The 13,487-nt window shown below is 42.7% G+C and overlaps 1 long non-coding RNA gene across 1 annotated transcript; it reads left to right on the forward strand.

Moving 5' to 3' along the window:
* Nucleotides 1-1,648: 1,648 nt before the first annotated feature.
* Nucleotides 1,649-11,993, forward strand: LOC140191302 (uncharacterized). The gene is made up of 3 exons (XR_011883812.1): nt 1,649-1,684; nt 4,990-5,097; nt 11,866-11,993. It is a non-coding gene; the product is annotated as an uncharacterized lncRNA (long non-coding RNA).
* Nucleotides 11,994-13,487: the final 1,494 nt, after the last annotated feature.

The raw sequence follows: 13,487 nt of genomic DNA on the forward strand, positions 1-13,487 counted from the left end.
ATGCAAATTAACCTACCGACCCACTTGTCCTTGAGATGTGAGAGGAAACCTGAGCACCCGGGTGAGATCCACATGGTCAGAGGTACAGAATGCCAATTCCACTCCGATAACACTGAAGGTCAGCATTGAATCTGGAGATCTGGATCACAGGGGCCTCCCAAACATCCACTGGGGTCACTTATCAGGAGCGCTGTGTATGCAAGGCCCTTAGTGTTATCAATGATCCCAGCATCCTCTCTGACTTTCTACCATCAGGCAGGAGACTCTGGTGCATAAAAACAAGAGTGGTCAGGATGGGAAACCGTTTCTTCCCTCAGGCCATTTGGCTTCTGAACGCTTTGCCACATCACATTCGAAGTGTCACCAGTTAATCTGTCATCTATCTGACAATATTTAAATTATGTACTTTACTTTGTCTATTTATGCGTAATTTTATCCTTTAAGTTATTATGTTGTTATGTGTACCATTGTGCTTTACATTTACACCCTGGTCCAGAGGAACCTCATCTCATTTGATGGCCTACATATAAATAGTTAAATGACAATAAACTTGATTTGATCAGAGTTGAACTCTGAAATTTTGCCTTCCAGTTAATAAATACTGGCAGCTACCTGTTGCCTGACACCCGCTCATTAATACTGGCAGAACTGAAACAGGATTTCTTTTTTCCTGCTCTTCCTGACTTGAAAGAGCTGTTCTAATTGAGTGGGCAGCACTCTTGCCTCTCAGTCAGAAAACTGTGGGCTCAAATCCCAAGTGACATACAAGCTTTATCCTGTCTGTTCTTGGGAGTATATAGGATCCTGACACTATTTAAAGAATTGCAATAGACTGCCCTTCGCAACATTTAACCCTGAGCTAATCCCACTAAGCCAGATTAGCCTAGATATTCAATTGCAAAGATATTTATATATTAAACAATTTGTTTGTATGACAAAGCAAAGTGATCATCATTTTACACTTAGTGGCCACTTTATTAGGTACACCTGTACACCTGTTTGTTAATAGAAATATTTAATCAGCCAATCAGTTAGCAGTAATTCAATGTATTAAAGCATGCAGACACAGTCCAAGAGGTTCTGTTCTTGTTCAGACCAAACATTAGAATGGGGAAGAAATGTGATCCAAGTGACTTCGACCATGGAATGATTTGAGTATTTTAGAAACTGATGATTTCCTGGGATTTGCACACACAACAATTTCTAGAGTTTACATAGAACGGTGCAAAAAAAAAAAATCGGAAAAACATCCAGCAAGCAGCAGTTGTGTGCAAAAACACTTTGTCAGTGAGAGAGGTCAATCTGATGGGAAAGTGACAGTGACTCAAATAACCATGCGTTATAACAATGGTGTACAGAAGAGCACGTCTGAGTGCGCAGGTTAAACCTTGTAGTAGATAGACTACAGCAGCAGAAGCCCACAAACATACACACACTGGCCACTTTATTAGATACAGGAGGTACCTAACAAAGTGGCCACTGAGTATGGCTAGCCAATTGCAAAATTTCATACACTAAACAATTGGTTTGTATGCCAAGTCAAGTGATCATCATTTTACATCACTGGTTGAACTTTGGATTGTGGATTTCACAGTGCAAGGATAACAGTGGGAACTCAGCAGTGATATCAGTCATCATTACACTGCATAATGAATACAAGTGCAAGAGAAATCAGGGTGAGCAGGTAAGGATGGCAACAGTATTTTTATTGTTTGCTTGAGTATGATACCATACAAATAAATGATGATCATATTGATGGTTCTCTCCACATAGAATAGTTAAATAGGATTTTGAACCAGTTACAGGTCAATTATTAATGTTGGTACAGCTAGCCACTGCTACTGTGAGTATTGCAGTCGTGGAGGAGACCCAATGGCCCAAAAGGCCTATTTCTCCACTGTGTCTGATGACCTTCATTAAGATTACTATAATCATTCTGCAGACAAATGAAGTGACAGTATGCTATAAGCAAGACTGACATCAAAACTGCATAACTTTAGAGATGAATGCAGAGAGGTTTTGCATATAATTTCCGCCAGGGCAACAAGCCAATGAACTAGCAACATCCTTATTGATTGGCCAATCAGTCATGACCATAGCAACAAGCAGAAATCCTGCTGTGATAGGATATCTGATGGAAAATGAAGGATTGTTAGCTAGTTTCTGCCAATTTCCCTCCTGTGTACACAAAGCCACAGCAACTGATTAGCAGCTAGTGAGAACTTTATTGATTTTTCAGGATACTAATAATCGCACTTGACCAATAACACCCTCCCAGCATGTGAAAAAAACCTATAAAATGAGGCTGGGAGGAGATTAATTAACTAAATATGTTATTGTTTCACAAGGTGTGCATATGATTAAAATTGAATTATGAGTCTGTAATAAATAGATTTTACTTGTGGGTGTTCTATAGATTTTCTTTCAGTATAATGAGGGTATTTATCTTCTTTGGATAAGAAGATCTCGATACTTTGACTGTAGCTACATTATGAAGGTTGTTTTGCAGAATTATAACTATAACCTTGTGACTCAGCCAGCTAGTCAACTTAGTTAATTTTTGTTTTTAAGAATTATTTTTCTTGCTCCAAGCCCTCCCTCGGCTGTTCTGCGTGGTGCACACTCTTGTTGAATTCTCAACTCTTTATTACCACTACCTGTCCGGCACTTTGAATCTGGCAATTTGGGACGCCAATCGTCAGAGTGGCAGGAAGTGACGAGATTCCTGGTTGTGCATGCACCCAAGATCCTTGGGCTCTCCCACAGGGAATGTGTTGGAACCACACGCAGAAATCGACTGACTATCAGTAAATGACTAATTAGGGGAGGGGTCCAGTAAATATGTATAGGAGTGGGAGGGAGGTGTTCAGTAAATAGGTGCAATGGGAGATTGGTGGAGATATACAGTAATGTTCTTCCTACATTCCACAGAGGTTAGGGTTGGTGAGTTGTGGGCATGCCTAGTTGGTGCCAGAAGAATGGCGACATTTGTACCCTGCCAAGCATAATCCTAGTTGATTTAATTTGATGCAATTTCACCATATGCTTTCAATGTACATGTAATAAATAAACCTAATCCTTTCTTTCTAAATACAATTCATCACATTCGTATATTGCCATTAATGGTACAAGACACTTTTCTATAGTGCATGGCATATGTTATGGCGCTCACTACATTTATAAAATTAACCTTACATGTCTATAATACAAATCTTCCCTTTATATTCATTTAATGACAGAACAGTTCAAAGGCCGTTACACAAATTCCAACTCCTCAGGGTTTAATGAATCAGAATCAGGTTAATATCACTGCGAAATGGCATGAAATACGTTGTTTTGTGTCAGCTGTACATTTCAATGCATAATAATAAAAATTAAATTACAATAAGAAATATATGTACATAAAATTGAATAAGTAGAGCAAAGAGAGTGGAAAAATACTGTTCTTGGGTACCTTGTCCATTCAGAAATATATTAATAGAGGGGAGGAAGCTGTTCCTGAAACTTTGAGTGTGTGTCCTCCTTTGAGGAGAAGAGGGCGTATCCAGCGTGATGAGGGTCCTTAATGGAGTGTGCCGTGTCTTTATTTGAGGCATCGCCTCTTGAACGTGTCCTGGATGCTTTGTACTGCTGGCTGTTTCCAACCGCTCCTTTGTAGAAGCTGTTTCAAAGCTGTCCACGGGAAGGTCATGACCCTGAAATGTCAGCTGTCCATTTCCTTCCAGAGATGCTGCCCGACCTGCTAAATTTTTTGGCCTCCACAGAACTCTTTAGCAATGAATTCCAAAATGGTGGCATTCATCACTAAAGACCCTCACCACCCTCTCATTACTACCATCAGATGGGCACAGGAACAAGAGCCTGTAGACCCAGGCTCAACGTTTTAAGAACAGCTTCTTCCCCCCTGTCATCTGATTTCTCAATGGACAATGAACTAACAAACCCCACCCTCCCCACTATTTTTGCTCTATTTAATTGTGTATATTCTGTATATTTTATTATAATTTGCAGTATGCTGTGTGTATTGCATTAAACTGCTGCTGCAAAACGACAAATTTCGGTGCATACTGCATCTCAGTGATAATAAATCGGATTCCCCACCCTCTGGGTGAAGAAATTTCTTCTCAATTTAATAGTTATGGCTGTCCCGGTGAGTGGCTTTTCCTTCAACAGCCCATGGATTTCCAAAAAAAAAATCTTCTTGCAGTTCAAAACGAATAAGAAACTCCAAAAAAAAACCCCTTCAAACTACAATACACAAACTTAAGTATCAGAGCAAATAAAACTTCCATTTTTGCAAACTGAATTCTGGTCTTTTTCTTCTGGATTTCAACAATTGGGTCTTAAACTAAATTCTCCTATGATTTAAAGTAACAGTTACATGATCTTTAAGACACGGGAGCTTTCCTTCCTTTGGACTGTAGTGTGAAGGCAGGGAGATGCTGAATATGGCAGGGAGCCGAATTGTAGATCGTCGGCAGTTGTCAGATGGACTCCACTCAGCGGGCCAAATTTTGGGACGACCAGTTAGTTACCAATCTGCAACTTGGAGCGCTTTTACTAGCGGGAACTCGTGGAAATTACAGTAACTTCTCGTTGAGCCCCGCCCACAATACGTCTCCTGAATATATAAAAATATAGCTTTGTTAGTTCTTTAGAGTTGCTTAAAATCAAATTGGCTGTTGTTTGGAGGATGTGTCTGGGAGCCCTGCGCGCTTAGTTCTGTTCACCTCAGTGAGCGGACAGCATAAACACACCATGGCTCAGTTTGAAGGACTCCTGACCTGCCCTCACGCAACCTGCGGAGGGCTGAGTCTATCAACTCGCCTTGAATCCTGTCTCATACCTGATCTATCGCAGCTGGTGTCTGGACCTCACCTACCACACCAAATATTTCTTAGGCCGGAGTCCACAATATGATGCTTATCTCTCCGTCTATAATTGTGCATAATCTCGTTTTGTTTTCTCTCTCACACTCTCGTTCCCCAGTTAAATCCAGACAAGGGGAATGTATTTGTGGTTTGAACTGTCTGGTTCACTGGGTGTGATGGGCTGCATCATTAACGAGTCTGGAATCGACGCATCGAGAACCAACAGGTGAGCCGGATTAACACTCACCACAAAACATTGAAAACAATCTGTGCCTTTTTAATTAGACCCTCCGGGCCTCAGCATCGGGCAGGTTGCCAGGACGGAGGACGATAAATTTTGCAAAGGGGAGACAGTGGCAGGCGACAATTTAAGATCACTGACGGGACGAAAAACTAGCGTAAACAAAGGAATGACCGGCAGTTACTACTGCAGTTGCTGGAGTCCGGCCAACATCTATAATCGATCAGCCAATCAGGTAGTCATGCAGAACAGAAACAATCTCTTTAGCGCAACTGGTCACGTCGACCACGATTCCTACATTTCATGACATATGCCGGTAATATTAAACCAGATTCTGATCTAAGACAGTCCCATTTGTCCCCATCTGCTCCATATCCCTCCTAATCATGTACCTTTCCAAATGCCTTTAAAATGTTTTAAAAATATCTACCTCTACCATTTAATCTGGTAGTTTATTCCACATATGATCCATCCCTCCCCACCCTTGAAAAACTTAACCCTCATGCTCCTACTACATCTCTCCTCTTTCACCTTAAACCTGTGCTCCCTTGTTCTTGATTGCCCAACCCTGGGAACACAGGAGTTGTTTTGTTATTGTTTTACATGGAAAGGCATGTCCTGCATACTATTCAGACACATCAGATTTTCACACAGTGCATTGAGGGAGAACGAGGTGAAATAATAACAGAGTGAGCAGCGACAGATAAAGTGCAGAACAGCAAACATGATAGCACTGGCCACCACAGACTCATAGAACACCCTCAGCATCATCCGGCAGATGTTAAAGGATCTCAGTCTCCTCAGGAAATAGAGACAGCTCTGACCCTTCTTGTAGACAGCCTCAGTGTTCTTTGACCAGTCCAGTTTACTGTCAATTCGTATCCCCAGGTATTTGTAATCCTCCACCATGTCCACACTGACCCCCTGGATGGAAACAGGGGTCACCGGTACCTTAGCTCTCCTCAGGTCTACCACCAGCTCCTTAGTCTTTTTCACATTAAGCTGCAGATAGTTCTGCTCACACCATGTGACAAAGTTTCCTACGGTAGCCCTGTACTCAGCCTCATCTCCCTTGTTGATGCATCCAACTATGGCAGAGTCATCCGAAAACTTCTGAAGATGACAAGACTCTGTGCAGTAGTTGAAGTCCAAGGTGTAAATGGTGAAGAGAAAGGGAGACAAGGCAGTCCCCTGTGGAGCCCCAGTGCTGCTGATCACTCTGTCAGACACACAGTGTTGCAAGCACATGTACTGTGATCTGCCAGTCAGGTAATCAAGAATCCATAACATCAGGAAAGCATCCACCTGCATCGCTGTCAGCTTCTCCCCCAGCAGAGCAGGGCAGATGGTGTTGAACGCACTGGAGAAGTGAAGTTGTGTGCTGTTGTGTGCTGGGGCAGCAGGCTGAGGGTAGCAGACACCAACAGAATCAACAAACTCATTCGTAAGGCCAGTGATGTTGTGGGGATGGAACTGGACTCTCTGATGGTGGTGTCTGAAAAGAGGATGCTGTCCAAGTTGCAGGCCATCTTGGACAATGTCTCCCATCCACTACATAATGGACTGGTTGGGCACAGGAGTACATTCAGCCAGAGACTCATTCCACCGAGATGCAACACAGAGCATCATAGGAAGTCATTCCTGCCCGTGGCCATCAAACTTTACAACTCCTCCCTTGGAGGGTCAGACACCCTGAGCCAATAGGCTGGTCCTAGACTTATTTCTTGGCACAATTTACATATTTACATATTACTATTTAACTATTATGGTTTTATTACTATTTATTATTTATGGTGCAACTGTAATGAAAACCAATTTCCCTCGGGATCAATAAAGTATGACTATGACTATGACTAAACAGTAAGGTGAAAGAACATAACGAGTAGACTGTGAGGTCAAGAGTCTGTCTTATCATACTAGGGAGCCGTTCACTTGTCATATAGCAGTGGGGTAGATGTTGGTACATGCTTTCAGGATCTGTTTTTCGAAACCTTTACTTTTCTTAGGTTACAGAGTAACACAGCGTGGAGGCAGACTATGCAGTTGACAATATCCATAACAAGCAATGGGCACCCATCAGCATTAATCCCAATTTCCAGCATTTGTAGCATAGCCTACCATGCTTTGGCATTTCATGTGCTCATTTAAACACATCTTAAATGCTGTCAATGTCTCTATTTTCCATCACTCTCGCAGCCCGCCTATCCCAAATACACAGGACTTACTGCATGGAAAAGATCCCCTCTATAGATAATAGACAATAGGTGCAGCACCGCCATTCACTGTGATCATGGCTGATCATCCAGAATCAGTATCCTGTTCCTGCCTTCTCCCCATATCCCTTGGTTCAGCTATCAGTAAGAGCTCTATCTAACTCTTTCTTGAAAGCATCCAGAGAATTGGTCTCCACTGCCTTCTGAGGCAGAGCATTCCATGGATCCACAACTCTCTGGGTGAAAAATTTTTAGCTCAGCTCCGTTCTAAATGGCCTACCCCTTATTCTCAAACTGTGGCCTCTGGTTCTGGACTCCCCCAAAATCGGGAATATGTTTCCTGCCTCTAGCGTGTCCAATCTCTTAATAATCTTATATGTTTCAATCAGATCCCCTCTCATCCTTCCAAATTCCAGTGTCTACAAGCCCAGTCTAACTCCCTTTTTCCCCTTAGTTTTTCTTTGAATGGGTTCCATGGTTTTCTATGTTTCATGACTGTCTGTAGGAAGACAAATCTCAGGGTCTTACACTGCAGACATACTTTGATAATAAATGTGCTTCAAATCTTTGAAAATCTCTGTCCTCTTATTTATCTCCGATTTGAGGAAGAATTCCTGCGGGCTGTCCACCGAATACCTCTCATAACTCTATATACGTCAAACATGTCCAACGTTATCCTCCTTTGCTCAGTGGAAAACAGATTTGGGCTTTCAGCTGGAACACTTTATATGGGCTGCTGGGTCTGGGAGTAAAACAGTGCGGAAAGGGGCCATCAGTCCAACTGGTCTATGGTGACCAAGAAATCATTTAAACTGGTCCCATTTGTATGCATATGACCCACATCCCTTTAACCCTTTCCTTTCTACGTACCTGTCCTCAGGTCCTTTCGTCATTGAGTCATAGGCATACAGCATAGAAACAGCATAAAAACAGTATTCCTGGTGCAGCATCAACTGCATTAGGGAGGTCCAACTTAGACTGGGGGACCACTTTGTCGATCTGCTCCATTCACAACAGATTGGACTTCACAGTGACTAACCAGTTAAATCCCAATCCTCATTCCCATTCTGACTTACTGTTCCATGGCCTCCTCTGCTGCCACAGTGAGGACGCTCTCAGGTTGGGGGAGCTAAACCTCATATTCTGTCTGTGTAGCCTCCAATCTGACAGCATGAATATTGATTTCTCTAACTTTGGGTAATTTCTCCCCCTCTTCTCTCCTTACCATTCCCCATTCTGACTCCCTTCTCACCTCTTCTCTTCTTTTCACTTGCTACCTGCTATTCCTCCACCTGCCTTTCTCCCATGGTCCACTGTCCGATCTGATTCCTCCCTCTTCAGTCCTTTACCTTTGCCACCTGCCCCATCCCAGCTTCTTACTTCATCTCCCCCTCCCCAATCCACCCACATCCCCCTCACCTGGTCTCACCTCTCAACTGTCTGCTTATACTCCTCTCCTTCTCCTATCTTATTCTGCCCCTTCCTTTCCCGTCCTGATGAAGGGTTTTGGCCCAAAACATTAACCATTTATCCTCTCCATAGATAAGTCATAGTCATACTCATACTTTATTGATCCTGGGGGAAATTGGTTTTCGTTACAGTTGCACCATAAATAATAAATAGTAATAGAACCACAAATAGTTAAATAGTAATACGTAAATTATGCCAGTAAATTATGAAATAAGTCCAGGACCAGCCTATTGGCTCAGGGTGTCTGACCCTCCAAGGGAGGAGTTGTAAAGTTTGATGGCCACAGGCTGGAATGACCTCCTATGATGCTCTGTGTTGCATCTCGGTGAAATGAGTCTCTGGCTGAATGTACTCCTGTGCCCAACCAGTCCATTATGTAGTGGATGGGAGACATTGACCAAGATGGCATGCAACTTAGACAGCATCCTCTTTTCAGACACCACCATCAGAGAGTCCAGTTCCATCCCCACAACATCACTGGCCTTACAAATGAGTTTGTTGATTCTGTTGGTGTCTGCTACCCTCAGCCTGCTGCCCCAGCACACAACAGCAAATATGATAGCACTGGCCACCACAGACTCGTAGAACATCCTCAGCATCGTCCGGCAGATGCTAAAGGACCTCAGTCTCCTCAGGAAATAGAGACGACTCTGACCCTTCTTGTAGACAGCCTCAGTGTTCTTTGACCAGTCCAGTTTATTGTCAATTCGTATCCCCAGGTATTTGTAATCCTCCACCATGTCCACACTGACCCCCTGGATGGAAACAGGGGTCACCGGTACCTTAGCTCTCCTCAGGTCTACCACCAGCTCCTTAGTCTTTTTCACATTAAGCTGCAGATAATTCTGCTCACACCATGTGACCAAGTTTCTTACCGTAGCCCTGTACTCAGCCTCATCTCCCTTGCTGATGCATCCAACTATGGCAGAGTCATCCGAAAACTTCTTTTCACTCAATAACAGCAAAGCAAAGATTCAGAACTGCAGGAAGAATTGGACCAGCTCTCTCACTGATAGTCACATTTGTATCTGTGCACATTTGTCTGTGTCAATTCCGGCCTACAGTGTAGGTAAAGGGCAAAAGTCCGACACTTTCAATTGCAAAGATGAGCCTAAGCATTGTGGTTGTAGTTTAGAGTGGTGTGAAGGTCACCCTTGATTTGCTTCTTTATGAATAGCCACTGTACAGTCAACACTTCACCAGATACATGAAAACATTGCAGTCTTCACTGAGAGGAAGCAAAGTGAGGAAATATTTTCTGTATGGAGCATGCACTTTCTCCCGGTGACTGTGTGAGAGTTTATCCCAAGTGCTCCTGACTCCTTCCAAAGGTATCTGCGTGAATTGGTCCCAAGGATGTAGATGAGTGGTCGGATCTAGAGAGAATTTATAGGAAATGGGGAGAATAAGAAATGGAATTAGCTTGACAGCTGGCATGAACATGGAGGTTGGTAGGTTCTTGATTGGTAAGGGTGTCAAAGGTTATGGGAAGAAGGAAGGAGAATGACGTTGAGCGGGATAATAAATCAGCCATGATGAAATGGTTGAGCAGACTTGATGGGCAGAATGGCTGAGCTCTGCTACTCTGTGTTATGGATAGCTTAACAAACTACTTCTGTGCTAAGCAACTATGGTCAATGGGTTCCTATAAAGTGCACACACACAAACACTGTTTTCTTCCATGTTCCAAGGATGTAGGGGATGATGGGTTAATTGACTTACTGCACATTGCTTCCAGTGTGTACGAGAGTGGTAGAATTTATGTGAAGTTGATGAGATTTTGGGGAGAATCGATTATAGCAAATATTAATGTGAGGATTTGATTGCTCTGTGAGCCACATAGACCTGATGGACTGAAATGGCACGCCTCTGTGTTGTAAGGGGAAGTGGAGATGACTGGTAGGCGCTTTAATTCAAATAGTTTGGTGACCTATTCAGTTTTGTAAATACTGTCAGGAGTTGATGATTGTCCAGCCTACAAGTCATCACGAGGGAGCTAGCCAGCTTTGGCCAACTTCCCAGTTTTATAGGAATCAGAATGCAGATGAAGCCAGAAACCAGTTTCATAGCAACATAAGAACTGGCCATTTGCTGCGTTGGGCCTGTGCCACCATTCAATATAATCATAGTGGCCCTCTTCCCCTCTCTCTTGCCTGTTTCCTATAATGCCTGACTCCCCTGTAGGCCAATACCAATGGAAAACTCAACAAATGTCCATGTATCACAAAAGTTTTATTTTATTTTCATCACCTAACTTCTAGATGGGCTTATACAAAACTTAATGTAAACATAGAAAATTATTTTCAGTAACAATCAAAGGGCAGATAAATTGTGTTAATTTGTTTCATATTCAGGATATGGGCATTTCAAGAAGGCAGAAATTATCTCAGATTGAATGAAGTCTTTTGAAAAACAGTCCTGTAATATCATGTTCCCATTATTAGAAATAGTTATTAATTGTAATTTTATTTTATTAACTGAATTTAAACTCCCAATGATGGGATTTTGATCCATGAGATTGGTTAATCAATTCAGGGCCTCTGGATTGCTTGTGCTGTAAAATAATCACCATATCCTTTTAAACCTGTACAGAAATAAATCCTTAAATCAAACCAGCATAAATCAAAATAATTCTGTTCAGGTTGAGTTATTCAATCACCAATGATAGGCCACCACAACACTCTGAGCCTGCCATCGTAACGTCCTTTAAAGGGGATGTTGTCATGGTAACAGCCCCCACAGAATGCTTACATAAAGGTGACAATCAGTGATATGATTCTGCTGGCAATCTCATCCACCTGTATTAATTTTAGTGGGATTTAAAACATACAATTGAAGTAGTTCTGATTACCATGGTGACAGTGCCCACCAACAGGCAGAGGTGCACTCAAAATTGCTGGAAAAGATTTATTTTAATAAATCGCTGCTTATTAAGAGGAGGATGGTTAACAATAGGGAAAGGAACCTTGACACCTCTCGAGCAGTGACAGCTGGCAAACGTTATTCCTATGGTTACATTGCTCAAACAACACTCTGCAAAATTACCCACTGTGCCATCATGCCATTTCAGGTTTCTTGTGCCAAGTGATGTGTGGTGTCATCTAATGCCAGCAAGTTCAAGGAGAAGGTGGACCAGATCTGCTCATGTGGTGAACTGAAGGACTGAGATTGAGCAGATGTACACTCCTGTAACTAATAAAGTGGCCACTGAGTGTATGTTCATGTTCTTCTGCTGTAGCCCATCCACTTCAAGGTTCAAAGCGTTGTGCAATTAGAGACGCTCTTCTGCACACCACTGTTTATATTGGTTTATTATTGTCACATGTATAGTGAAAACTTAGTTTTGCAGGCCATCCAGACAGATTACTTCAAAACGTTAAGTACACTGATGTGATACAAGGGAAGCACGACTGCAGAATGCAGAACATCGTGTTGGGGTTACAGTTCCAGAGGAAGTACAGTGTTCATAGACAGTAAAGTCCACAACAAGGTGAATTGTGAGGATGAAAGTTCATCCTTAACATACAAAAATGAGGACCAGGTGCTAACAGCGAGGGCTAGTTCCATCTGTCAAATTAAGGCGTACTGAGTATAATAAAACATTGGAAGTCAGCTTACATATGGAAAAGTAACTACAACAGACAAACAGAGATACTGCACTTCAAGTGTAAAAGCAGCACTCTTAGTTATAAGGTACAATATGTTTGTCCACATCCTTAAACTTGCACCTCAATATCTGACAGCTGGATCCAGTTGCTCTAACCCCATCACCAACACCGCTTCTTTCCTGCAACCAGCAAGATTTTGAACTGACCTCCGCAGCCCTGATCTTCCATCAGCAATGAAACATGGCAAACCAGCCCCTGGACTACCATCAACTTGACTCTGATTGTGCTTTTTTTTTGCAATTATGTCATGCTTTGTTCCATCGTTAGCTTTTCTTTGATTCTGTTCTAAAACGTGCAGCGGGAGGAGAAGATGGCAGCGCCCCGCACGTGCGCAGCTCTCCAGTGAAAAATGATATCGTATCTGTTAAATAGGGGCCGTGGACAATTCTGATTTGATGGAGAATGAACGTGAAAGCACAGAGGAACATCTGGAGAAATTTCTGAAACACCTGTGCGCTGCTGTCGTTACTGTGTGGTCGGGAATCTTTCGGAGGGTAGGCCTCAAAATCCCCGGCCTTTCCTGCTTTTGGCGACCGAGAAGGAGGTCGAATCGTTCGGGCAGAGATGGTGCTCGGTACTCGGTGTCGGAGAGCTGATCAGAGCTCGAAGTTTTCGGATGACTCAGAGTCAGATTGTGGCCGGCATGGCAGGGAGAGTTTTTCTTCCTTCTCCCGTCTGCGTGAGATGTGGGACATTTGAGAAACTTTGAACTTTACTGTGCTCATGGACTTCTTCATCAAATTATGGTATTGTTACACTGTTTGTAACTATATGTTATAATTATAATCCTGACGAAGGGTCTCGGCCTGAAACGTCGACTGCACCTCTTCCTAGAGATGCTGCCTGGCCTGCTGCGTTCACCAGCAACTTTGATGTGTGTTGCTTGAATTTCCAGCATCTGCAGAATTCCTGTTGTTTGTGTTATAATTATGTGGTTTTGTCAGTTTTTTTCAGTCTTGGTCTGTCCTGTGTTTTGTGATATCACACCGGAGGAAATAATGTATCATTTCTTAATGCATGCATT

Source organism: Mobula birostris, chromosome 32 (genome assembly GCF_030028105.1).
Source record: "Mobula birostris isolate sMobBir1 chromosome 32, sMobBir1.hap1, whole genome shotgun sequence".
NCBI lineage: Eukaryota > Metazoa > Chordata > Chondrichthyes > Myliobatiformes > Myliobatidae > Mobula > Mobula birostris.